Source organism: Ursus arctos, unplaced genomic scaffold (assembly GCF_023065955.2).
Source record: "Ursus arctos isolate Adak ecotype North America unplaced genomic scaffold, UrsArc2.0 scaffold_8, whole genome shotgun sequence".
NCBI classification, from domain to species: Eukaryota; Metazoa; Chordata; class Mammalia; order Carnivora; family Ursidae; genus Ursus; species Ursus arctos.
The window spans coordinates 43,044,415-43,068,766 of NW_026623100.1; the positions used below are offsets into that span (position 1 = coordinate 43,044,415).

At 41.1% G+C, this 24,352-nt stretch overlaps 1 protein-coding gene across 4 annotated transcripts in view; it reads left to right on the plus strand.

Annotated features, from left to right (window-relative positions):
* CTNNA2 (catenin alpha 2) overlaps nt 1-24,352 on the plus strand; it is a 953,020-nt gene that overhangs the window by 369,289 nt on the left and 559,379 nt on the right. The window lies entirely within an intron of this gene.

Consider the following 24,352-nt stretch of genomic DNA (forward strand, 5'->3'; position numbering starts at 1 on the left):
TTAAGAGATACAGACCATTAAGACTTAATCGGAAATCAAATGTTTAAAAAAACAAAAACAGAACAACAAAGAAGTAAAATCCAATTTGTATAAAATTTAATTTGCACAGGTGCTCAGAGAAACAGCCACTGGATAAAGTGAATTCCACCTGTATCAAATCATCAGTCACCTTCAGTGCCTAGGAAGACACCAAAACACAGCATCTAGCAATCAATTTTCCATCTCTCATTGAAACCTGAGGAACTGGGTACAAACCAGCATGGTATTGTAAAGAGAAAATCGTGTGGGCCAATTCAATTTCCTCCTATGACAGAATGACAGGTCACAGAGATAGGAGAAAAGCAATAGATGTAATCTACATGAGCCACAGCAAGTCTTTTGATTCCCTCCCACATGACAGTCTCATCAACGTGCTTTGAAGGCTGGGTCTAAATCAGAGTCTGAGGGACTGATGACCCCTCCCACCAGCCTTGGGTCACCCAACCCTAGCAGAGTGCTTGATAGAACTCGTGCAACAGTCTGCTAGGAGCCTGGGACATGGCAGGGATGGAAGAGAATACAGAGGGAATGGTGGGTGGGGGAAATGAATGCAGACCCAGAGACAGAGTGAGAGGGACAGAGAGAATAGATGTATGTTTCTAGGATTAGGACACTATATATGTACAAACACCCAAGGAGATCAACACAAGCCAGGGCAACATTGTTGATGGCAAGGAGCTTTTCATGGTTAGATCCCGATGGAGGAGCAAATAAGTACCACTGTGACATCTGTGATACACAGAGACATGCACAAAGGAGAATGGCATGCGGTCTTACTTACTCATTCCTTTAGAAGGTGTGTTTTTAGGAGTGTTTGGGGAAGGGGAGAAAAATCTTAGGGCCTTTGTGTGACAAACCAATGAGTTAGAAAGATGGGAAGGGCGAGGGCTTAAACTGGGGAGTCTATTTTAGGAGCATGGAGACATAGAAAAGTTTCGTTTTAGACATTGGTGGAACGTGTACAATGAGTACGGAACTGGAAAAGGGGGAATGCATGTTACTGTGAAGTCAAAGATTTGAATATGAAGGCGTAAGCTGGATGGACTAATTTCTCTTTTGGTAACTCTCCTAGCTCAGATTTTGTACTTACTATAGAAATATGGAAGGGTGGAGGAAGATGGGTCACACATTAGCTTTGATTTTAGTTTGGACCCTAACACAGTAATCCTGTCAGGGGAAACTTCGAGCATGAAGACAGTGGTATCAGAAATCATGATCTTGTTCTTAACACAATAAGGTAAATTTTCTTATTAGAAAGTTGTTCATTTGTCATGTCAGTAACCATGTCCTTTTAATTGTGTTGTCAGTTCACTAAAATTACAAAAACAAAACAAACAAACAAAAAACGATCCCCCTTTCTGAACTCATTCTTGGTTACTGCATCATCATAATAGCTTGGTAATTTTATTACTACTCTAAGGCAAGCGATCCTTCTTTTGTTGACTACTGAGGAGGAAATTGTTAATGACGTTAATAGGATGATAATGTGACACAGAACTCTGAGTAATGTCTAGTCTCTGTGGTTTTTCTGGAGAAGCAAGTACAGTTGCTAGGAGGAAACAACAGCTCCATGGTTTTATGGGATGCCCTGACACTCACCCCTGAGGTTGCTATGAAGATTAAATGAGATAACGTGTGCACACACACACACACACACACACACACACATGGGCTGGGCATGTATTAATGGCTTAATAATATTGGGGTTTTTTTTTCTACTTTAACTTAAATTTGGGCTTACTATCTTCTTTATACATATTGCTTTTTGGTGACTAAGGAAATAAAAGATTTTTCTTATGAAACACTGGACATGAAGAACTTGACAAATTCATTCTTGGTACTAGTGAAATCAGAATCAATTAAGAGTTTTCATTATAATAGAATAAGCCTTTTTGATGACTTACAGCAGTGTCTGGAAAATAATGCATTTTTATTAAATATTTGTTGATATTATTAGAAGAGTTGAGGAAAAGATAATTTTGGGATGGCATGAATAAACATATGACATGAATAAGTATATGACATTGACTCCTCTTCACTCATGCAACTTTATCTTGAACAATCCAAATAAAAACTAACTCCTGACTCTGCTCAGACTGCAAAATTTGGATCCTGCCCCCAGCCCCTGCCCCCAAGAAACCTGAATGGGGGGGCGGAGGGGGTTGGACTGCATCTGGTGCTGCCTTGGGCAGCTCTGATGGAGAGTTTTCAGAGGGTCAAGACTCTGCTAGTCTGAGGCCAGCATAGTATGTCTGCCCTTTAGAAGCAAACACATTACCATCATTATAGTATTCTTCTTAAAGAGAAGATGAAAAAGGAGAGGGGGAAGGGCTTTTTATAATTTGAAAAATAAAAACAAACACAAGACTTGTTTCATTCTTACCCCAAGCTTCCTGTTGCTCTGAGGATTCTAGTATCATTGGTGAATCTGAAGAATTATAGCGCTCTAGCTGATAGGACATTTTTAGGTTGAATCAAAAGTGCCTATCATGGGAGATTTGGTATTATTGTATCAACATATTCAAGCCAAAGTTTCCATAGTGTGAAGAGATAACCTCAAGTCTGGGAAGTGCAGGGAGAAGATGCTGTGAGAGACATCAGGGTAGCTGAGCCAGAATGGGGATGGGAATAGTGTGCATGGGGCTGTCTAGGGCTATAGAGGGACCAGAGACAATGGATGATGCAGGAGGGAAGTGGCAGGAAAGGAGTGCCAGATGCCTACCTGAGCAGTTTTGGAGAATAGGATTCTAGGAAATGGATTAGGCATGTGTTACATTTTAAACCCCTAGTGTTCATAACCATCTCCTCTCCAAAGCCCAGGGTAGACAGGCACTGAGGAATAAAGGTTATCCATTGTTCAGTGAGGGAGATAAGCAGAATGCTCCCCTCAACCCCCTTCCTGCAACTGTTGTTTTGGAAGCATGACAGGTTCCCAAGGCACCAGTGAGAGATGAGGTGGCCACATGGCTGGACAGTCTAGACTAGAGTGACTTTACTTTGGCTGAAACAGGAATGGCTGGGGAGTGTTAAATCCCGCAGGCAGTTTCCAGTAGACTTTCTTTTTTATTTGTCACTCCGCGTATGGTTCTGTGGGAGGGTGTGGCTCACTAGGTGACCTCAGACAAAAGGGATAGAATTCCAGTCAGACCCTCTCCTGACTTCCACCTGAACAACACAGAGACAAAAGCTTTGTCTAAAGAAACCAAGGACCTGGGAGAGACAGCTGACCTATTACCCCTCTTTGATCTGACTCAAATGGGGATAAATCTGAGATGTTGGTCCTTAAACTTTCACACTCCTGCTTTAGCCTCTAATGGGATCTCCCAACAGCTCTCTTGATCTTCCTTTTGGTTTTTTATTCCTGTGTTCATTGTCTTCTGTCACTTCATTGCTGAGAAGATGTATTTTCCTCTGCATTATACTTGGAGTTTGAAAACGGAAAGGCACCAGAAAGACAGAAGCTTCTTTTCTTCTCAGTTCAATAAAATGTGTTAGCATGCTTCTTAGCCTGAAGTGGCCAAGAAAACAAAGAGTTCACTTGTTTGGTAATTTCACATATCCAGCGGTAACTAAAAAATTAAAAAAACATAGTAAAAGTGAGATTATTTTAACTTCATGTCAGACCCTTAATCATAATTGTCATATGTTGAAAACTTGGTATGAACAATAAAATTAAAGAAACAATAAAATATATAAAAATTATCTAGATGTGGGATGCTTGTTGATCTTTTCTCATGTCAAAGCTTTTCAATTCACTTGCTTAAGCATTGATGGAACTGAACTTTTGAAACTGATAGCATTTTGTTGGATCTTTTTGGCAAGTTTCAGGCTTCTAGCATGTCAGGTTGATTCCAAACTGTCACATCTTACATCATTTTATACTTTTTTATCTACTAACTTTAATATTTTTAATGCCAAATATCACCCTCTCTGGACTCCTAAATATCATTCAAAAAATTTCATATTTTCCATGGGGCGCCTGGGTGGCACAGCGGTTAAGCGCCTGCCTTCGGCTCAGGGCGTGATCCCGGTGTTCCGGGATCGAGCCCCACGTCAGGCTCCTCCGCTATGAGCCTGCTTCTTCCTCTCCCACTCCCCCTGCTTGTGTTCCCTCTCTTGCTGGCTGTCTCTATCTCTGTCAAATAAATAAATAAAATCTTTAAAAAAAAAATTCATATTTTCCAAAAAGCATTTTTCTATTCTTTCTCTCTTCAATACTCTGAAAACACTGTGGGCAGATCTAATTCATATTTGACAAATGAATCAACTAAGGCACAGAGAGGTTCAATGACTCTGAAAGCTACACAGCGTGATGATGGCAGAGACATCTCTCAGGTCCTGCCTGTTTTTCTTGGTCACTTGGTCATCTGGTTATGTGATTTTTTGATAAGGTGCTCATGTAAACCCCCTTGCCACCTTCACCATTGTTCAGATCAACTCTACTATTTACAGTGTTGGACCCAGGTTGGTGGTCCTTCTTTTTGAAAAACAGCAGATTGTGTAATACCATATGGGTGCATCCCAAAGGCTGCCATAGAAGCCCCATTGGCCAGTGGCGGGGTTGAGAATCACTCCCAAATTTCTGTGAATGAGTTAGCGCTTTTTCATATATTGCCAGGATTTTATGATCTTAACAGTTTTGTGTGGCACAATTCAATTAAATGTCTTAATATTTAACATATATACCATTTGACCCAGCAATTCGATTTCTAGGAATTTACCTTAAGGAAATAATACAGATAATGAGTCAAAGATATATGTACCAAAAAAGGTACATTGACAAGGATATTTATGATAAAAAATAATTGGAAATTAACTAAAGGTCCATCACAGGAAATTGGTTGGGTGAATTATAGTCAGTCCACACAATGTAATGTAGTACAGTTCTTTAACATGGTCTGTAGAGTTTGGTTTATCTACAGGGAAAGATCTCCATAATATTTTGTAAAATGAAAAAAAAAAGCCATTAACAATATGATACAATTAGAATATATAAAATTTGCAAGTATTAATGATACTTATATCTGGTTCTTCATGATCATGGAGAAGGGCAAGAAATGAGGCAGAATGTTTTTTGTTTGTTTTTTGTTTTACTTTGAACAGCTGCATGGTGTATTTCCAATTCTCTTAATGGGAGTGGTGTGAAAAAAGGATATTTGGTATTCTTAAAGTGTTAAGGAATAAGGCTGTTTAATTGACTCCTGTGTATACAAAGATCCATTTACTTTGTTCTATTCATGAGACTTGGGATAGGGGGCACCCAACATAAGTGCCACATTATGGTAATGTGCCTGCTTGTATATAAAGACATTACCTAGCAAAAATTCGAAATGACTTTTCCCCTGACATGACTAATGTTATTGCTGTTAATTAAGTGACTTGTTTGGAGGGATAGAATAATTGTGAAATATTTTCAGTACATTCTTGTCTTTGAAGAGGAATGAGTTCCCATAGTAATAGTGCATATTTATAGAATGAATAGTACATAAAACAAATTAGAGGATGAAACACTGTACTCCAAGCACTATTTTCATCTTTAATAAGACAGTTTCAACCCCCTGGAAAATATTTATACCTGAGGCATTACTCTTAGAAATGTGGATTTGAGAGATTAACAGCAAGGTGGTCTCTGGGACAGATAAGGAGAAATTTGAGAGATTAGCAGAAAGGTGGTCTCTGGGACAGGTGTGAGGAAAGCCATTCCCCAATTCTCTCATGGATTGGAAGTAATAGCAGTAAGTTCTTTGATAATCTATGTGTTTTTCCTTTAAAGTCATACTTACTGATCTAGTATAGGAAAGGAGAATCGTCTCAAGGCCTAAACTAGTCTGCTGAATTTACTGAGGACCAAATCTAATGATATTTATCTTATTGAGAGTTATTTTACTGACAAAGGAAATTTACTTATGTTAAAAAAACATCAGTAAGGTGAAGGCACATTGCACTGAGCCTTTCTGACCACTTTCATCTGGTATCTTTTCTCCTTAAAGGAAGGCTGGCAAGACTTCTAAAGGGTCCATTCTAATCATTTATACAATGTGTTGGAAGGGTCCTGAGGTCAATTTTAGTCTCTGTGGGAAAATTAGTGATATCTGTCATAGTCCAGTGTGGGAGAGCCACAATGCCCATATGACCTATTCATCAACTTAGATCAAAGAAAACTCACTTTATAAATAATAGCTTAATGGGGTTAGAGGAATTTGGGTCATGTTATATGAGTTTTTGAATGTTCCCGGCATAAGCTCTTGACTTCATTGACCTAATCTTCTCTTTGACTAAAATCTTCATTTACAGAACTTTAAGGACAGTGAAATGTCCAATAGCTTTAGATAAATCTGGATCAGTTTGGTACTGAGCTTGAGGCTTTGAAATCTGTGGTTTCTTCTGTGGAAGCCCAAGAAACTCACTCTGGGTGAGTAGTCCTGTTCTCTGAATATAGCTTGAAACTAGAGTCTTCTTGGGCTGAATGCAGAGCTCCCCACAAGCAGTGGAACTAATTTCCTAAGGCTTCTCTGAAAGATAAGCTGATGGCTTTGTTGGTGCTTTAATATTAGTAAACATAACATACCATATTATCTCATCTAATCCTCATGGCACCCTTAGATGATTGAGGTGGACTTCCCATTATACAGAGGAATGGAAGCCTGAAGAAATGAATGAGGTCACATAGGCAGTCAATCACAGAATCCAGATGCAAACTCATGTCTTTTCCCCATTCCCTATTCTGACACTGATGGGAAAGAAGATAAAATAAGTTACTCCCAATATTTAAAGAGCAGTAATAATTTGTTCATTTACATGACTCTCAAAGTCACAGTGTTTTCTTAAGTGCTGAGCAGAAGATTTTCATATACCAACTAGTGTGTGTGTGTGTGTGTGTGTGTGTGTGTGTGTGAGAGAGAGAGAGAGAGAGAGCGCATGAGCAAGCACAAGTGCACTCCCATAATGGAGGTGAGTGGGAGGATAAAGGTAACAGATAAGAGGACCTACTGCCCCAGTCATAAAAATACTTTAAATAGCCGTGCCTCTGACATTAATCCCATAGGCCTGTTCAGAAGGAACAGAATTACTGGTCCCATTTAAAACCTGTGAAGAGGACATTTATTATTGATAATTTAAAAAGATAGGTAGTAAAGGAAAGACTGATATGTTAGTAGATAATTTAAACCATTTTTGGAAAAAGTATGGTGTTTTCTAATAAGATAGGAAAAGAAAGTAACCACACATTAGATGCCCAAAATTGTTTAGTTTTGTTTTTTGAACTACATGCTTTGCTGTGTAATGCAAAGGGCATCACTTTGCAAAATATTTGCATTTATGGGTATACAAATGGTGCTTTTGCAAAGAAAATCAAATGCTAAATGCATGCTGATTAGTAAAGATATTCACGATTTTATGAAGGAAATAACCATCTAAAATATATACCATTCTAAAAAAAAATACAGATGTTAAAATCATTTCATTGTCTACTGATTACAAAAGTCAGCCAGTTTGGGCTTGAGACATGGAAAGGGCAACATCCTAGGTTTTCCCCTCCCCGGCTGCCCTGCAGACTGAGGTGCCTCCCCCTGCCATTCTGGGATCCCCTCAGACTCTTCACAGCCTCTGTTATGGAGGTCCCAGCACTGGGCCATAACATTTCCTGAATGTCTACCCCACAAGACTATGAGCTCTTTGAAGATAAAAACTGATTCTTGCTCATCTTTTTTTCTTCAGCTTCAGAAAAAGAGGAAAGTGTGTGTGCATGTGTATAACATAATAAACGTGTCTATATAATCTTGATAGATAATAAGTTTTGTCACATGTGTAAAGAGATCAAGCATCTTTGCTCTATGTCAGGGCCGCAGAAGGCTCTGCCCATAGCTTGATCTAGCCTCTGTTGGAGGATCTCTGGTACTGGGGGAGGGGGTGCAGATGCTAATTACAACACAGTCACGCTATTGGAAAGGCACCTTGTGGTAGGGCAGGGTGTGGAGTGGGGGCATCCTTCTCAGGCTGAATCAGCAATCAGGAGGAAGACAGCTATTGAGTGAAACAAATTGTATATCACCATCACTCAATTGTAGTTATCATTTAATCTAGACTTTTGAAAGTTTTGGCTGACCTCTGAATCTCGGCTAACTTTGAACCTGCAGTAAGTTTGGATTTTATGCTCTAGTTACAAACGCTCCTGGTGCTGGCTTAAGCATTCTACTGCCCATCCTCTGAGTTCTTTTACATTTGTAACTCTTTTTTTTTTTTTTTTCCCTAAGCTTCCTAAAGGAACTCATTGTACAAACATTTAGAAGAAAATGGGCCCAGTTCTGTGCAGATTTAATACTTATTCTGCTTACTCTTTCTGCTTAATGAATTACCCCCAACACCTAGTGGTATAGAACTACAGCCATTTTATTTGGCTCACAGTTTTGAAGGTGGGTTTGAAAAGGGCTCAACTGGGCATTTCTCATTTGGGATTTCTCCTGAGGTTGCTGGCAGATGCCACCTGACACCATAGCCATCTGAAGGCTGGATACCCAAGATGACCCTTTCCTCTGGTTGATCCATCTGTCAGCTGGGAGTTCAGCCAGACTGTCCACCAGAGCACCTACATGGTCTCTCCAGGGCACCCAATGGTGTCAGGGTACTTGGACTTTGTCAACTGTGGCTGGCTTCCACCAGAGCAGGCACCCCAAGGGGGCCAGGCAGAAGCTGCATGGCCTTTAATGACTTAGCCTTGCACATAGAGCAGAACCCCTTCTGCCATATCTATTAGTCAGAGCTGTCATAAGGGTACCCAAGGGGACCCTGTCAATAGGAAAACTTTTTTTTTTTTTTTAAGTAGGAGCCATGTTTTAAAACTACCACAATCTCCCTTAATCTGTTAATCCTACTATTTTTTTTTAGTTGTAATAGATTTTTGCTGGTTTTTTGTTTTGTTTTGTTTTTTTGATTTGTTTGTTTCTCCGTATTTTTCTGAAGCTTCCCCAAAATACCTGAAGGGGTAACTCTATTAATGCCTTCTTTAACAAATGTAAATTAAGTGTCCATCAGGATTTTGCAAGAAACCCACCACACCCAATTAAATACTTGAACAAACCTGCAAGCTCCTGTCAGGTCCTCAGTAATCACTACCTCAGTCAAGAGCACTTTTTCCCAGTTCCCCCATCATAAACTCTTCAATCTCAAATTGTTTTCATCTCCTGAATCTGTGATACTATTTTTTTTTTTCTGAATTTGTCCAGAATAGTACTGCCATGCTCTAGAATAGCGATGAAGAGGCACACTACGGATCTCACTCTGAGTTGCGCCATCTGGATCAGGGGTTTAGGAATATATCCTAGTGAAATTTCATGAAAATGGGCCATTGAAAAAAAAATATGTATTGTTAATCTTTGAGGAAACAATAGAACGGAAATAAAGATGGCATATTTTTTCAGTGTAATGAACCTCGACAGTTTCCATTGTGGCTGCGGGAGCGGGTTTGATTGCCAGTTGTTAAATGAGCCTGCATCCCGAAAAGTGAGAGTAGATCACTCAGAGAAGCAGACAGATGATGTTTGCTTTAAAGAGAGAAATTAAACCATTGCAAATATCATTAAGGACAGTTGTACAAAGACCAGTGTTCTGCTGCTTCCCCAGGCAGCAGGTTGAATCTGCCCCTTCCTCCCCATTCTTGTTTGCAGAAGAGTTTTACAGTGTAGGGTGGTTTCCAAAGAGGGCTCTCATCCACAAGTATAAAGACAGTGGTAACAAATGGAACACTTGGGAGCCACTGGGGAAGTTGCTGAGAAACTGTGCCATGCCTCCCCTGCCTCCTCTATGATTTTTGGATTAGCCTTGACTCTATCGCTTGTTTCTGGAAAATTTTCTGGTTCCTTGCCCAGAAGAAGTTAAATGTCCCAAAATGCCTTAAGCAAGTCACTCAGACTCTCAAGATATATATGTCTTTACCCACAGGAAAAAGAAGTCACAAGGACTCTCTAGGTTCTTGGCCAGATGAAACCTACTACACAGTACAATTGGAGAGGAGATAAAGGATAAATACCCCCAAAGAGCCCGCTTTTCCTGCCTAAGTCCAGTTTTCCGCATTAGAATCACAAGTGGGCTAGAGATAAGGAATGCAAACTTTTTACTTTTTGCCCTGTGTTGAGACAAAATCCTACAAAGCAGCTTAAAGAGTTGCTTTAACAGAGGACGGGAAACTGTTCAGACCCATCCATGCCCCAGGCATCCACGCCTCAGCAACCAGGGTCTAGGATCTGTCTTCCAAAAATCCCAAAGAAGATGCTCTCATAGTTTTATCAGTGGAGAAGTTCCATAGCAGTTGTACTTTTTACCGAATGAACGTTTTCTTTCAGACACTTTGTGTAATTTCCAGTCCTTATGACCAATCATATGACCAATGGTACTACTGTTCTCAATACCATTTTATAAAAAAAATTGTCGTATATAAATACAGTGGAATACTATTCAGCCTTTAAAAAGAAAACTTTGCAGTATGTGACAACATGGATGAACCCTGAGGTGCTAAGTGAAAGAGGCCAGTCACAGAAAGACAAAGGCTACATGATTCCCCTCATATGAGGAATCTGAAATAATCAGATTCATTGATTCAGAGAGTGGAATGGTAGTTTTCAAGGGCTGGTGCCAAGCAGGAAATGGCCAGTTGTTTATCAATGGGCATAAAGTTTCAGTTAAGTAAGATAAATTCTAGAGATTTTCTGTGAAACATTGTACCCATAGTCAAAAATCTTGCATGCTTAAACATCCGCTAAGAGGGTAGACCTCATGGTCAATGTTCTTACCACAATAAAATAAAATTAAAAAGAAAGAGTGAGTGATAATTTGCTCAGGTTAGGAGGTAAAGCAGGGATTTAAATCTAGGTCTTCCTGGCTTTGAAGTGTCCACCCCTGAACTCCGGGGAGGAATGAAGGGAAGACACATGTCAGTCATTTGACGGTGCCAGCAGATGGCCTGCTTCCAGTCCTGTCTCCAGCACTCCCAGCTGTGTGAGGCACATAAGCCACTTCACCTCTGGTTTTGTTTCAATTTTTAATCTTTTACCTTTACTTCAATTTACGTATTTAATGAAACTGTATTTCAATGTTGTAGGTATCTTTTTAAAGATTTATTTATCTGAGAGAGAGAGAGAGAACACACGTGTATGTGGGAGTGAGGGGAGGGGGCAGAGGCAGAGGGAGAGAAAATCTCAAGCAGACGGCTTTCTGAGTTTGGAGCCCTATATGGGGCTCAATCTCATGGCCCTGAGATGGTGACCTGAGCTGACATCAAGAGTCAGCTGCTCCACTGACTGAGCCACCCAGGCGCCCCTTAATGTTTTATATTTTAAAGGCGACTACATTTTTAATAATTGTAAAAAGATAGAAGTTGCATACCATAAAATTCACCCTTTGACAGTGTACAAATCAGTGTTTTTTCTTAAGTATATCAGAGTGGTGCAACCACAACCACTGTCCAGTTTTATAACGTTTCATTCCCCTAAAAGGAACTCCATAGCTACTCATAGTTACACCTTATTCTTCCCTTCCCCCGACCTCTGACAATCACTAATCTGCTTTCTGTAGATTAGGCCCCATGCCTTCGCCTTCTCTGGACATATCGTATAACTGGAATCATTCGCTATGTGGCCTTTGAGGTTGAGCTTCTTTCGCTTAGCGTATTGTACTTCTTCACCTCTATTTCCCATCTATAAAATGGGGATAAAGATTGTTGTAAAGGTCGTTTACATAAAGAACATTAACATAATAATCAGCAAATAATAAGTCTAAGAAATGATAGCTCATTAGGACAATGATAGTAATCAGGTTAATAAAAATAAGGGTTATGAGAAAGGCTAGTAATGAGGTCTGGATATTCAAGGAAATGGAGGCCCTGGGGGGAGGTGCTATAAGCTGACACTATCCAATATAGTAGCCTCTAGATACACGTAACTACTCAAATTTAAAATTTAAAGTGACATCAGAGGCACCTGGGTGGCTCAGTCAGTTGAACAGCGGACTCTTGATTTCAGCTCAGGTCATGATCTCTTGTCCCTCTCCCTCTGCTCCTCTCCCTACTCATGGGCTTGCAGTAGCGCTCGTGCACGTGCACACGCGCTCTCTCTCAAATAAATAAATAAAATCCTAAAAAATAAATTTAAAATAAAATCAAATTTAAAAATCTGTTCTGCAGTCACACTGACTACATGTCAACATGTGTTCCATAGCCACACGTGTCTAGTGGCTCCTGTATTAGCACAGAATAGAACATTTCCATTATGACGGAAATTTAGGTAGGCGATCACTGCTATAGACAAAACCTTTCTAACAAGTGAATTTCTAGTCTTTGGGAATGAGAGACTCATCACTGTGATTCTTTAGTTATTAAGAGAGAAGACAGTCCCTGGAATGCTCAGTTTGCTGACTCTGTTGGCAATCAGCAAGCCTTTCCTCATTGAATGTTCTTCGGTGCGTGCAGACAGGGAGCAGCCACTGGCTCAGTGTCTGCCCCATGGCCTTCCAGAGTGAAGGAAAAATGCAGACGAGACTTCTTGAAAGAAATCCCCAGACCCATCCATTTCCCCTTAGAAGTCAGTGATAAGCAGATTTGCTACCCACAAGGGACGCATTCAGGGTAGGGAATCCTGCACCCATCTGGAACCGGGGAAGTTTATCAAGAGGGAGACCCTGAAAGGTGGTTGAAAGGGTACATGAGCACAACTAGAAGACCATACTCACGGTCAAATCTGAAGGGTAGGGACAGCCGCAAGTGAGCATGAGCAGTCATGCAGTCCTGTCAGTTCGTTACAGAGACATTTTCCCCTACTTTCATCTTACGCCACCAGTGTAAGTGAGCCACGGAGGATTTGGGGGCCTTTGTGGTTGTGTTTTATGTCACCCCTGTGAAGCGAATATATTCCACTGTGAGCAAGGCTCTATGTTATGACTGAGGAAGGGCCTACTGTGAGTCACTTGTAGCAAATAATGGTTTAAGGAGGGTTATAAAGAAAATAGGGAGGTCAGATTTAGCAAATTAAAAAAAAAAAAAGGACTCAGTTAAATTTTGAATTTCATATAAACTATAATTTTTAGTATAATGTACCATGCAATATTTGATATATACTAAAATATTTATTTGCTTTTTAGCTGAATCTCAGATTTAACTGGGAGACCTGGTATTTTATATGACGACCTTAGAAGCAAGTGGAAGATTTGCTAGTAACGGAAGGTACATCTTGGGACAGTAGGAAGGAAGGGGAAATGACGATGAAAAAGAAGATACATTTAACCTTGTTGATATAAATGAATTAGGTTAACACAATTCTGGGGAAGACGTGGTTACAACCCAAGCCAGGACACTCAGTCCAACCAATTGATTAAGTGCCTCTTGTGTACCAGATATATGATGCCGTACACCGAGAACCTGGGATTAAGAAGACAGAGTCACTGCCCCAGAGTAAATTGTTCTTTGTGGAAGAATCAGATATGCAAATTGATATTAGAAAGAAAATGTTAGAAGCAAAATCTAAAGTAATGTGCAGTACTGAGACGGAGGAGGGAGTCATTAGTTCTGCCTGTGAGTTCAGGGAGAACACTTGTAGGGGAAGTGATACCGAAGTTGGATTCTGAGGAATGAAAATTAGAAAGCACAGAACAGTTTATGAAGGAGCACGTGTGATCGAGAGCTTGGCCAGTAGTCAGCTGTGGTGGGAATCTGGGATGCATATAGCCGGGAAAGTAGCTTGAGATCAGGTTAAAAGATGGTCTGGAATCATGCCATGACGGCTGTCGTCTGAAGGTTATGGGGAGACAATCCAACGGGGGAGAAGCAAGATCTAATCTGTAATTTAGGAAATGGTAATAGAAATTTAAATAGCAATCAATTTAAAAATACATTAGAAAATAGAGGATTAAAGTTGGTAAATAGTTTCTTGGTTTTTCTTTCAAATGATCTCATTTTGGGGCAGTTTATGGGTCATTCAGAAGGGGAACTATCGAGAATAGCAGAGAAGAGCATGGGCCTGAGGCCAGATGGTGCTGGGATAGAACCCTGGCTCTTCTGCCCTGACAAAGTCCATTCACATCAGTCTGCATCTGAAAGCTGAGGGCAGAGGGGCACACCTCATGAGGATTTAGGAGTTTTAAAGAAAGTGATATGCATATCAAATGCTTAGCATAAAATGCCTCATAGTGCTCAAACAATAACAAATTGTCCCAAGTTTTGATAGAAATTATATATATATATATATATATATATATATTTTTTTTTTTTTTTTTTTTTTTTTTAACATTTTTACCTGTAGCTCTTTTGCCTAACTAACTTAGTACTTTTTCTAGCCCCCTTGGAAATTCCAAACTCACAGCTGTTTCTAGAAGTCCTGGGGCCCGGGCACACATGTTCCCATCTGGAGCCCTCATGCGGGCAGCGCTGCTTCCCAAGCAGTAGGTGCTGGAATGCCCTTTCTTTGACATTCTGGAGACTTGCTGGCTCCCACTGAGGACACTGCTGTAGTCCTCGCTCCCTAAGGGCTACACCATTTTCTTTGTAGTTGTCCTGTCCTTAGTGTGTTCCAGAGTTTTATGAAGTTGCTCTTCTTGAATATTTTTCCCCTTTTCTGTTCTCTGTACAACCCTGCTATGTGTCCATTAGAGAGTTTGGCAGAAAAAAACAAAACAAAACATGCCATCTTTATATCACCCCTCCCCACCAAAGACCACTGCTAGACTGGGTTTAGGCTTGTTGCCTCAACCTGACATGTCCCACGAGGCTCCCCAGTCACCCCTGTTGTGCCCTCCTCCCTGTCCTGCCCAAACTATAAAATTGAGTAGGGGTTATGAATAAAACAAGATTTTTCTTTGTAAGTTGATGCTGCCCATTTGAATTACTATAGCGATGTGCTATTACCACAAAGGGCATGTGGGGATGGAGGGACTCTGAATACAGTCTTTACAATCTGATTTAAACCTCCAAACCTGTGCCTTCCTAAGCCAGGAAGTCGTAAAATATTCACGGCAAGGTGAAGTGACACCAAGTCAGAGTATGAACAGGGTTGCTCTGTTTCCCTCCCTCATCTAGGCAGGGCTGACTCCCTCTGCCTTAGGGAGCCCATGGGCTCGGTGTGCCTTCCGTCCAGCTGACCGGTAAATCATAGCCATAGGTGGCTCATCATTTTTCTCTGGCAGTCTGTTTACAAAGTCAGCCCGCCACATGGCCTTCGCGCTGTGTTCCTTGCTACCAGGCCCCAAGGTGCCATCTGCTGAGCTATCCGGTCCTAGCTTCACAGTTCTGGGTAGAGGAGAAGTTAACAAAGAGAGGCCTGCATCCTGAGCAAGGATAAACAGAGCCCTTGGAGGGGGGACGCCAGATAGGTTCACCCATCACAACAGCTCTGATGAGCACAGGCTGTGGACCCGAGCCCTTACTAAATAGAAAACTTGATAAAAACTCCTTAAAGAAAATCTGACTCATTAGTAATTATTTTCTCAGAATATATAGTGTTATGGGAAATATTGGTTACAATTATTCTAGTAGCAAAGGGAGTTTGTAAAGATCACCAATTAACAAGGTTTGGAAATTTTAAGAGACTTCTAGGATCTCATGGGATTGTCACTGACAGTTACTTCTTTAGTTGTGGGAACATCTCGATTTTCAGGTCAAATGTGTTATTCCACACTTATTACTACAACTTTGAGCAACGAGTCAGTCTCTGAATTCTGATGTATTGTGTAATCTCAAAGGGAAAAAAATGGTTGGGACATGTTTTCTATGGTTTGTAAACACACATAGATTCAAGCAAGTAATAGCAACAGGGATTTAGGTAAATCCTATTCTGCTCAATAGATCATTCATATTATAAATGTGAAAGCTTGCTGTTTATCCTCTAGAAAAGCAAGCAATTAACTTTCACTGCAAAATGCTACACCTGCACATTTGTCTATAAATTTACATTTTTGGATATTAGCAAAATTGCAGGGGATAACAAAATAGATCCAGAAATCAATTTGAACAACAAAAACAAAAACCGAGGGCTGGCTAAAGTAATAAAGCAGCGGAGCTGAGTAGACAGGAAGAGAGAGAACTCAGAGGCCACCACTCAGTCCCTGCCACTGTCTTTTTCTGATGATCTTCTGAGGAAATTGAAGACTGGCGGGGTCACTCAGGAAGAGTGAGGTGCAGGAAAACGCCCCTCCATAGAAGCATCTCAATGTGTCTGATTTTCCCCAGCTCAGAGATAGAAAAACATTCTCGTCATTTTTTGTTTATTAAAAATTTCATTTGTTGCAGTGTATTTTTTTCCCTAATCAGACCTGTGTTCAACTAATTCTATTTCTAAGAGGAGGAGGTATTTTTTTCAGATTTTATGTATTTGAGAGAGAGTGAGCTCACATGAGAGAACACCAGTGGGGAGCAGGGGGCAGAAGGAGACGGTGAAGCAGAGTTGCTGCTGAGCAGAGAGCTTGATGTGGGGCTCGGTCCCAGGACCCTGAGAGCACGACCTGGGCTGAAGGCAGACACTGAGCTATCCAGGCGCCCCGAGAAGTAGGTATTTTAAGTAGTTTATGTATCATTGATTTTAAGAGCAATAACGATACATCAAAGGTGTATGTGACCTTTAAACACATAGGATCATAAGTGTTTGACTTGTTCAGGACTTTAAATATCATCTCAAATACTAACATTTTTAGATGAAGAAACTGAGATTGTGACACTTGTGACAATTTGTCCAAAACTTGTTATCCTGTCTATGACACAAGAATAAATAGACCAGGTATTAAAAACCACCACGTATATTTGCCCAGGTGTCCTCTAGGCCACACACAGGTGTGTGGCTCATATGCATATGATGCGTCTTTGATGCCATGTAGGTATTAAATCAAGCCATATTGAGTTCCTGTGTCAAACAGAACACCCCACCATGCACAATACGACCCCCCTGCAGCCGATTCATCTGTTTAGTAGAAGACCTGAGTTCACTTGCCAGTTGAAGCTGCAAATTGCAATGCATGCATTTGAAAAGCTTCTATAAAATGAATTTGTTATAAAGGATATGTCAGTGAAGCTGTTCCTACATCAAATACAGTAGAACTTAGGTATATATACACGTATGTATGTGAGTGTGTATACGTGTGTATATGTGTGTGTGTGTGTGTATATGTATACACACACACACACACAGTATAGATATTTCTTTAATTTCCTTAAATCCAGGCACATTTAATAACTTAAGAAGTATAACCGTGAATGCTCATCAGGAGTCTTTGTTGATCTGCCTCATCAGGTGGAGAGGATTTGAAATGGGTAGAAGCAGTTTGCATAAAATAAGTGAACAGTTTGTTGTTTGGAACGTTTGAGAGACGCTTCCTTTCTTATAATCTGCACTCAAGGAGACGGTGTGAGTGTGCACGAAAAGTCCAGATGGGATAGAGGGTCTCCCTTGTTTCTGAGTGTGTGCACCAGAATTGACCTAAGTCACGGTGGGTTAAAATTGGCTTCCGTCTACGGGTGTAGGGTGAGGAGTTAATATTTCAGGATTATGCTTATCTAAGATGATTTTTAGAAAATTTTTTAGCATTTGCATCGACATGTACTGCATTCAGGTTGTTACTGTGGACTTGGGCCAAAGTTAGGACTTTTCTCCATAGCCTGTTTTTATACTCAAAAGCAGACTATTTCTTACTTACCCACACTTACGCTAGCTTTTGAGGTTTAGGCAAGTGGTCTTCTGTCCTTAGTTCTAGCTAACATTTGGGCGTTTTCAAGGTGAATTCCTTCAGGGTAATTTTTAAAAAGTGACCCCAAGATGTGCATGCTTGCAAAATGAGGGAGCAAGCGGGTGACACTTAGACAACTTACAGTTGAACAGTCCTTTAACATTTACTAAGTAAATATCTCCGTTCTGTGAGACCTGTTATTACTCCCACATTACAGGTGAGGAAAACAGAAGTCAGGACATTCTCTTAGTTGGTATAAATAGGACTCAAGGCCAGTTGTTCTCTCCAGACTGAGAGCCTCTCCAGGACAGGGGTTGTGTATCCCCCAATACTACCTGTGGCCTTCTTTGTAATGCAACGTTTCGAACTGTGATCAGTGCCTAGGAGTCACCTATGGATCTTGTTAAAATGCAATTCTGATTCTGATGGAAGTCTGAGATTCTGTACTTGTAACATACTCTCATTCCTTGCTGCCTACAATTGCACACTACTTACCGGCTCCCTGACTCGTGAGCCACCAGCACACATTGACTAGGAGCGCCCTTAGCCGTCTTCTGCCGGCACAGAGGTGTCGCACGGCACATCTACCCCAACCTCATAATGTTTCTCTACGTTCACTGCTTCAATTAACTGCCTCTCCTCAGAAAATACGTGTGTAGGTAGGAATGCATATATCCTTACACACACATCTTAAATCTTAAGATGAGTACATCTAAAATTATAGTGGATATCAATGGACAGAAATTGTTGTTTACAAATATTCATTCTAAAAGTAGCACTGCAGGGGGGTCCTGGGTGGCTCAGTGGGTTAAGGATCTGCCTTCAGCTTGGGTCATGATCCTGGGGCCCTGGGATCCTGGGTTCCAGCCCCGCATCCATCTGGGCTCCCTGATCAGCCAGGAGTCTGCTTCTCCCTCTCCCTCTGCCCCTCCACTCATCCTCTCTCTCTCTCAAATAAATAGATAAAATCTTTTTTAAAAAATTAAAAATTTGAAAAATAAAAAATAGATTTACTTTAAAAAGTAAATCTATAAATCTATAAATCTTTTATTTTATTGAAAAATAAAAAAAAAATGTATTGAGTTAAGTGGACCACTGGCAAGCAGTGTTCTGCAAAACCCTTGCATCCCATGTGACTGAAAACCAGAGATACAAAGAAAATTAAAAGTGCCCATTCACTCTTTACATTGTGTGCTTTTGCTCAGTTGAAGCAACCAAATCGGGGCTTGGTCTGTTCTGAGGGCACACCCTCCCAGGCTCTGCCCTTAGTGGTTGGGTCTTAAGCTCTAAGCCTCTAAGGAGCCTTTTACTTACCTGGTGCATATGCATTCCAGACTTGCAACTAACAACCTCCACTTCTCCCTCATGCTTATAACCAGTTATGAACAGCTGGCTAGTGGGCCGAATCTTAACTGAAACCATGTTTTAGTGTGCCCCCAACACATCAAAATTATTTTTGAACTTTTTTTTGTTAAAATTTAAGATTCAAGCAATTTCACCTGAAAATCCAGATTTCTAGTGATTCTTGAGAACTGGAAGACTTGTCATTTTGGGGTCTGAGTTGTAGTCACAGCGACAGGAACTGCAGGGCAGCTTGAGGCTGGGGATGGACCGTACAGTTTGCTGCAGACCTGGCCACTTATAGGGCCATCCTCTGGTCTTCCCAGCATTCCCTGCCTGCCAACAGCATTGAATTTGTGACTTTGAGGCAGAACAGCCTTTACAAAAGTTTGAGACCATGTGAGTGTCCCTGCATGGAGTCCAGCATAGCTGATGACTTTCAGTGCAGAGGGTGCCCCAAACTGGTACCTCCTGCGTGCACAGGTTTCTGGCTTCCAATCTCAAACATCTAAGCCAGAGAATTGCAGGTTTAAATTTAAGTTCTCTGGAAGGAACAGTTTAGTAAGAGAAATGATGTTTAGCTGTAGGTGGCTGGAAATCCAAAATAATAGTGATTTTAAACAATAGAGTAGTGTATTTTTGACTGTCATGAAAGTCTAGGTGGGTGGTTCACCGTTGGTATGCGGATCTCACAACCATCAGAGACCCAGGATTTTCAACATGAGGCTTTTGCGTTAGGAACTGAGATGCGCTCCATCTCTCGCCTCTACATCCACATTCTAGTAGGCAAAGGAGAGAAAGAGCAAGAAGAAGGCATGCCTTCGCCTTCAAAGGAAACCTTGAAGAAATTGTTGGCATCATTTCTGTGTACATCCTGCTGGCCAGAATGGCTCACATGGTGGTATCTAGCTGTAAGGAAGGCTGGAAAAGAATATTTACTCGGGGTGACCTTGTTGCCAGCAAAGGCTCAGCAAGGAGAGAAGAGAAATTAGGGTGCCCCTGGCAATATCCGCAGGGGCTACATGGTTTTAAAATTTACCAGAGAATTGCACATAGTGGACATTAGGTAAATATCATAAAGAGAAGAAAATTATGGAGCCTCAACAGCCCCTTTTCTATATTCAATTCCTGATTATCCATAAATTGTCATGAACTGTATGTACTTCTCTTGTTCCTTTATATATTTCCCTCATGCCTTATTCCTGTGGCTTTTGCTTTGCTTTACCACCCACTAGGAAATTAACCAAGTATTTAAATCCTATGCAAGGTACTGTGGAGAATCAGGAGACAATGTGTCCCCTTCCCGGGTAAAAAGGCAAATGTCTCACCATGACTTTTTCCCACACAGGAAGTGCAATTTCCCAGCAAGACTGATGCTAAAATTTCACCACTTCTTACAATATCTGCATTAACCTAAGAAGCAAACTCGGTCTTGGCACCTTTGGAGGCATCATGGTACCATCAGCACAACCCTTTCTGGGGACGTGGTGTCCTTCTAACCAGGGAGAACAGAAACAGGTTCCCTGCAGCGAACTGTTGTATGAAAATATGAATTCAAACCCCCCCCCCAGAAAGAGGTGGAACTCACTCGTTTTAGAAAGCAAATTCTCATTTTTCCCAAAAGAATAAATGTAAGGTCCCATTCTATGTGAATTAGTTTATGAAAGTTGGATTTATATAAAACTTTTTACACTTGAAGCTTTTTAAACTTTTACTTTAAAAAGTAAATCTATAAGATAAAAAGATGCCTGTTAATAGTTTCTTTTTTTTAATATATTTTTTATTATATTATGTTAGTCACCATATAGTACATCCCTGGTTTTTGATGTAAAGTTCGATAATTCATTAGTTGCGTATAACACCCAGTGCACCATGCAATACGTGCCCTCCTTACTACCCATCACCAGCCTATTCCATTCCCCCTCCCTCCCCTCTGAAGCCCTCAGTTTGTTTCTCAGAGTCCATAGTCTCTCATGCTTCATTCCCCCTTCTGATTACCCCCCCCTTTCCTTATCCCTTTCTTCTCCTACCGATCTTCCTAGTTTTTATAGTTTCTGTTAAGGAAAACTGAACCATAACTCTTTCGATCTTTTCTCCTAATAGTTACACTATTCTCACTATTGAAAATGCCCCTGCTTGGTTGTTTGCCAAATGGGGACAAAGGATGCAATCATCATCTGGTTCTTGAATGAAAGTATCATGTGATTTGCCCTGAATTAACATTCTCAAATATACTATTAAGATGTAACATGTATGTTTTTGGCTCTTTGAATGACAAAAACACATACTTAGGGCCTGAATGCTAATTAAGGAAGGTCTTTCACCCTCTGGGGAACAGAGACCTGAGGGTGGCCTTGGCTCTGTGGGTCGTCCGGGCTTTGATGATAATGTGGAACATTCCCATTTGGCATCTGTGGGCTGTGAGTCCATCCCTCCTTTGAAGTGTGAGCACACATCCACGGGCTACCTGTTAGTGTCTGGATTAGGGGCAAGTGATGTAGCCTGTGCACTGGGGCCCTGCCCTTCCTCTATCATTTCCGTGTTCATTGGCATCTCCCCATGAACAGACAGAGCAAAGGACCAACACTAAGAACTAGCCTTCAACTCCCAAGAAAATTACATTTCAACAAAACCACTGTGGATTTGTTTTGTGAGTTTTGGAGAAGCTGAGATAATTTTATGCTGCAAGTCCCCAAATCAGAAAAAAAAAATGTGATCTGAGAATCACCTTGCTACAAGAGCTCATACCATTCTTGATTATAAGGAAATAAAAGAACACAACAACAACACCTTTCATACTAAAAATGAAAGGAGAAATAAAAAGACTAGCTGGGGAAAAAATAACAATCCACAGTCATTCCCAGGCAGACATTTATTCATCCATTTATAAAAAGAAAGAAAAGTGATTAAGAACGTATAGTCAGTGGTCTCTAAAAGCAGTGGTTTAATTTCCTCCCTGTTTCCCAGCATCTGCAAGGGTAACCTTGTTGTATTTAACACCTGTTCTGTGGATTCTCCTGAGAGCTGTAATAGAAGGCTGGGTCTCCTTGTCATTCTGTAAAAAAGTTATTTTGAAGGAAGAAGATTAAGGAGACTCCATATAAAATACTGTAATACTAGCATAGTTTTTATTTTCAGAGTTTTAAAATGCCAGACAGTATGCATTATTCCCAATTTGCAGAAGAGAAAACTGAGAGCTAGTGGGTTTTGATAGCTGGTTGAAGGCTGCGTTGTAGGTGGTGACAGGGCAGATCTCCTCATTTCTGACTCAGGGCTTTGTGCTGTTCCAGGCGGACAATGCTGCTCTCCTGTTTTGGTATTTCTAGTTATTCTCTGGGAGTCAGCTACAAACAGTGAAGCGGAAAAGAGAAACATTAAAAATTATTTTTGTTCCAAAAGAGTCCGTATGACTGCCAATTCAGCAAGATGTGTTACTTCCAAGCATAGAAGCAAACTTACCTTTTAACTACACGCTAATGACCATCCAGCTGCTTTGTAAGGGAATTAGGTCCTTGGGAGCTCTTCAGGTAGAAGATGTTAAGTGCCATAGAACCTTACGAATATTACAACTAGAAGTGGATATCCCCCTACTAACACCTTCATTTCACAAATGAAACCACCCCACAGAGAGAGAGTGGCCCACCCCAGGCCCCACTGCCAAGCACTACACCAAGCCCAGTTCTGGGATTCCTTCTTATGCTTCATTTTAAGCTGTTGCCCTGTGTAAAGGAATACCGGCAGGCATGTCAACTGGGAATTGCATTTCAGGCAGGTTTTTTACCTGCCCCTTTTACATAATACCTCCAAAGATCCTTCACTTAACAGCTAAACAGCACTATAATTGTCATAATTCATGCAACAGACCTCTTCTTTTCCTCTTCAGCTTTTTGCTCTTTGTCTTTAAACTGCCTCTAAAGTATTATGATACTGCTTTTAAAGAATCTGCTGAGAAGCATCATGACACTGCATTTGTGCAAAATTACAGGCCAGACTCTTGCATTAGGAACGCATTCCTGTTAGACCAGCTCATTGCCACCCATGCAAGGCTCATCACTCTTCAGCATGCTCTGTATTTCGTGGCATATAGACGGGCTGCCTTGCCAGGCTCCCCTCTCACATATTGCAGCAAATTCCTCATGCAGGGCAGGGTCTGTGAGCAAACCTGCCCCACCTGGCATGACGGATGAAAAGAAGGGCTTACAGCATCCTGGATTTAGAACAATCTGGCACCTGTTGCCCAGTATATATTGTGCATTGAATAAATGAACATTAAAACCTTGCTTTTGTGAGGTTTTGAATCTCTGAATTTGAGTCAATAGCATCTGAGCCCCCTTGACTAAGCCATTAGCACTTTGCTTCTTTTCAAGTGCTAGGGAGTCTCCTGGATTCTCTTAGCGTGTCAAGGAATATTTTAGTCGCTTGGATACCAGTATGCTGTTAGGATGGTGGGTCCGTATCACTGATTCCTAATGATTCCGAGAGATTCAGAGCCATTTCCGCCCATCAGCGTGTGAGCCTATCTCTAAACTTCCTAGAATCAAGACAATCGCTGTGCCCACGCAAATTACTTCTCTTCTTGTCACCATGGCAACACACTTGCTCTCTTGCCCACCCCACCCTGTTTGCAATCAGCACAGAGCCACTGGCTTAATAAGAACTGACAAACTTAAACAATGGGGATGTCTTACCTTAAAGCCAAGATCTTTATTAATTCATAGTGGCCAGAACTATGGGTTCCTGTCTCACCGACACCGCTAGGCATTTAGGATGAAACCGCCATGATTTATTTCTACTACCTATGCTCAGCTCATCTCTTTCAAAAATCGATCAGCCAGTCAGCTGATCAATTAAGGGAAGAAATTAAACTATTTAAATACTCAACAGAAAAGTAATGTTTTGTCTGTCTATACCAGGATTTCTCAGTCTTAGCCAGTCCTCGCGGTTGTGTGGGGGAGGGGTGATCAAGGAAGAACCATGCCAGGGAAAGGGCGAGGTGCCTCACTGCCTCCAGTTGGAGCACACTGTGTATTTACTTCTGGCTGCTGGCCTCTTGCCCGGGACTCCCCTGCACAGGCCTCTTCCATAACCTCCCTGAACTCAGTTATACCTCTTCAGAGACTATCTAATTGGACACTGGGAAGAGAGGTGGATCAAGACCAGGAGGCTCCTTGCAAGGTCAAGATCTTGGAGCCTTGGGCTGGGCTCTCACCATAGTTGGATAAAGGCAGACACTACTGGAAGGGTCCCTGCAAATTATGGCTGAGAGGTCAGAGGATCTGGT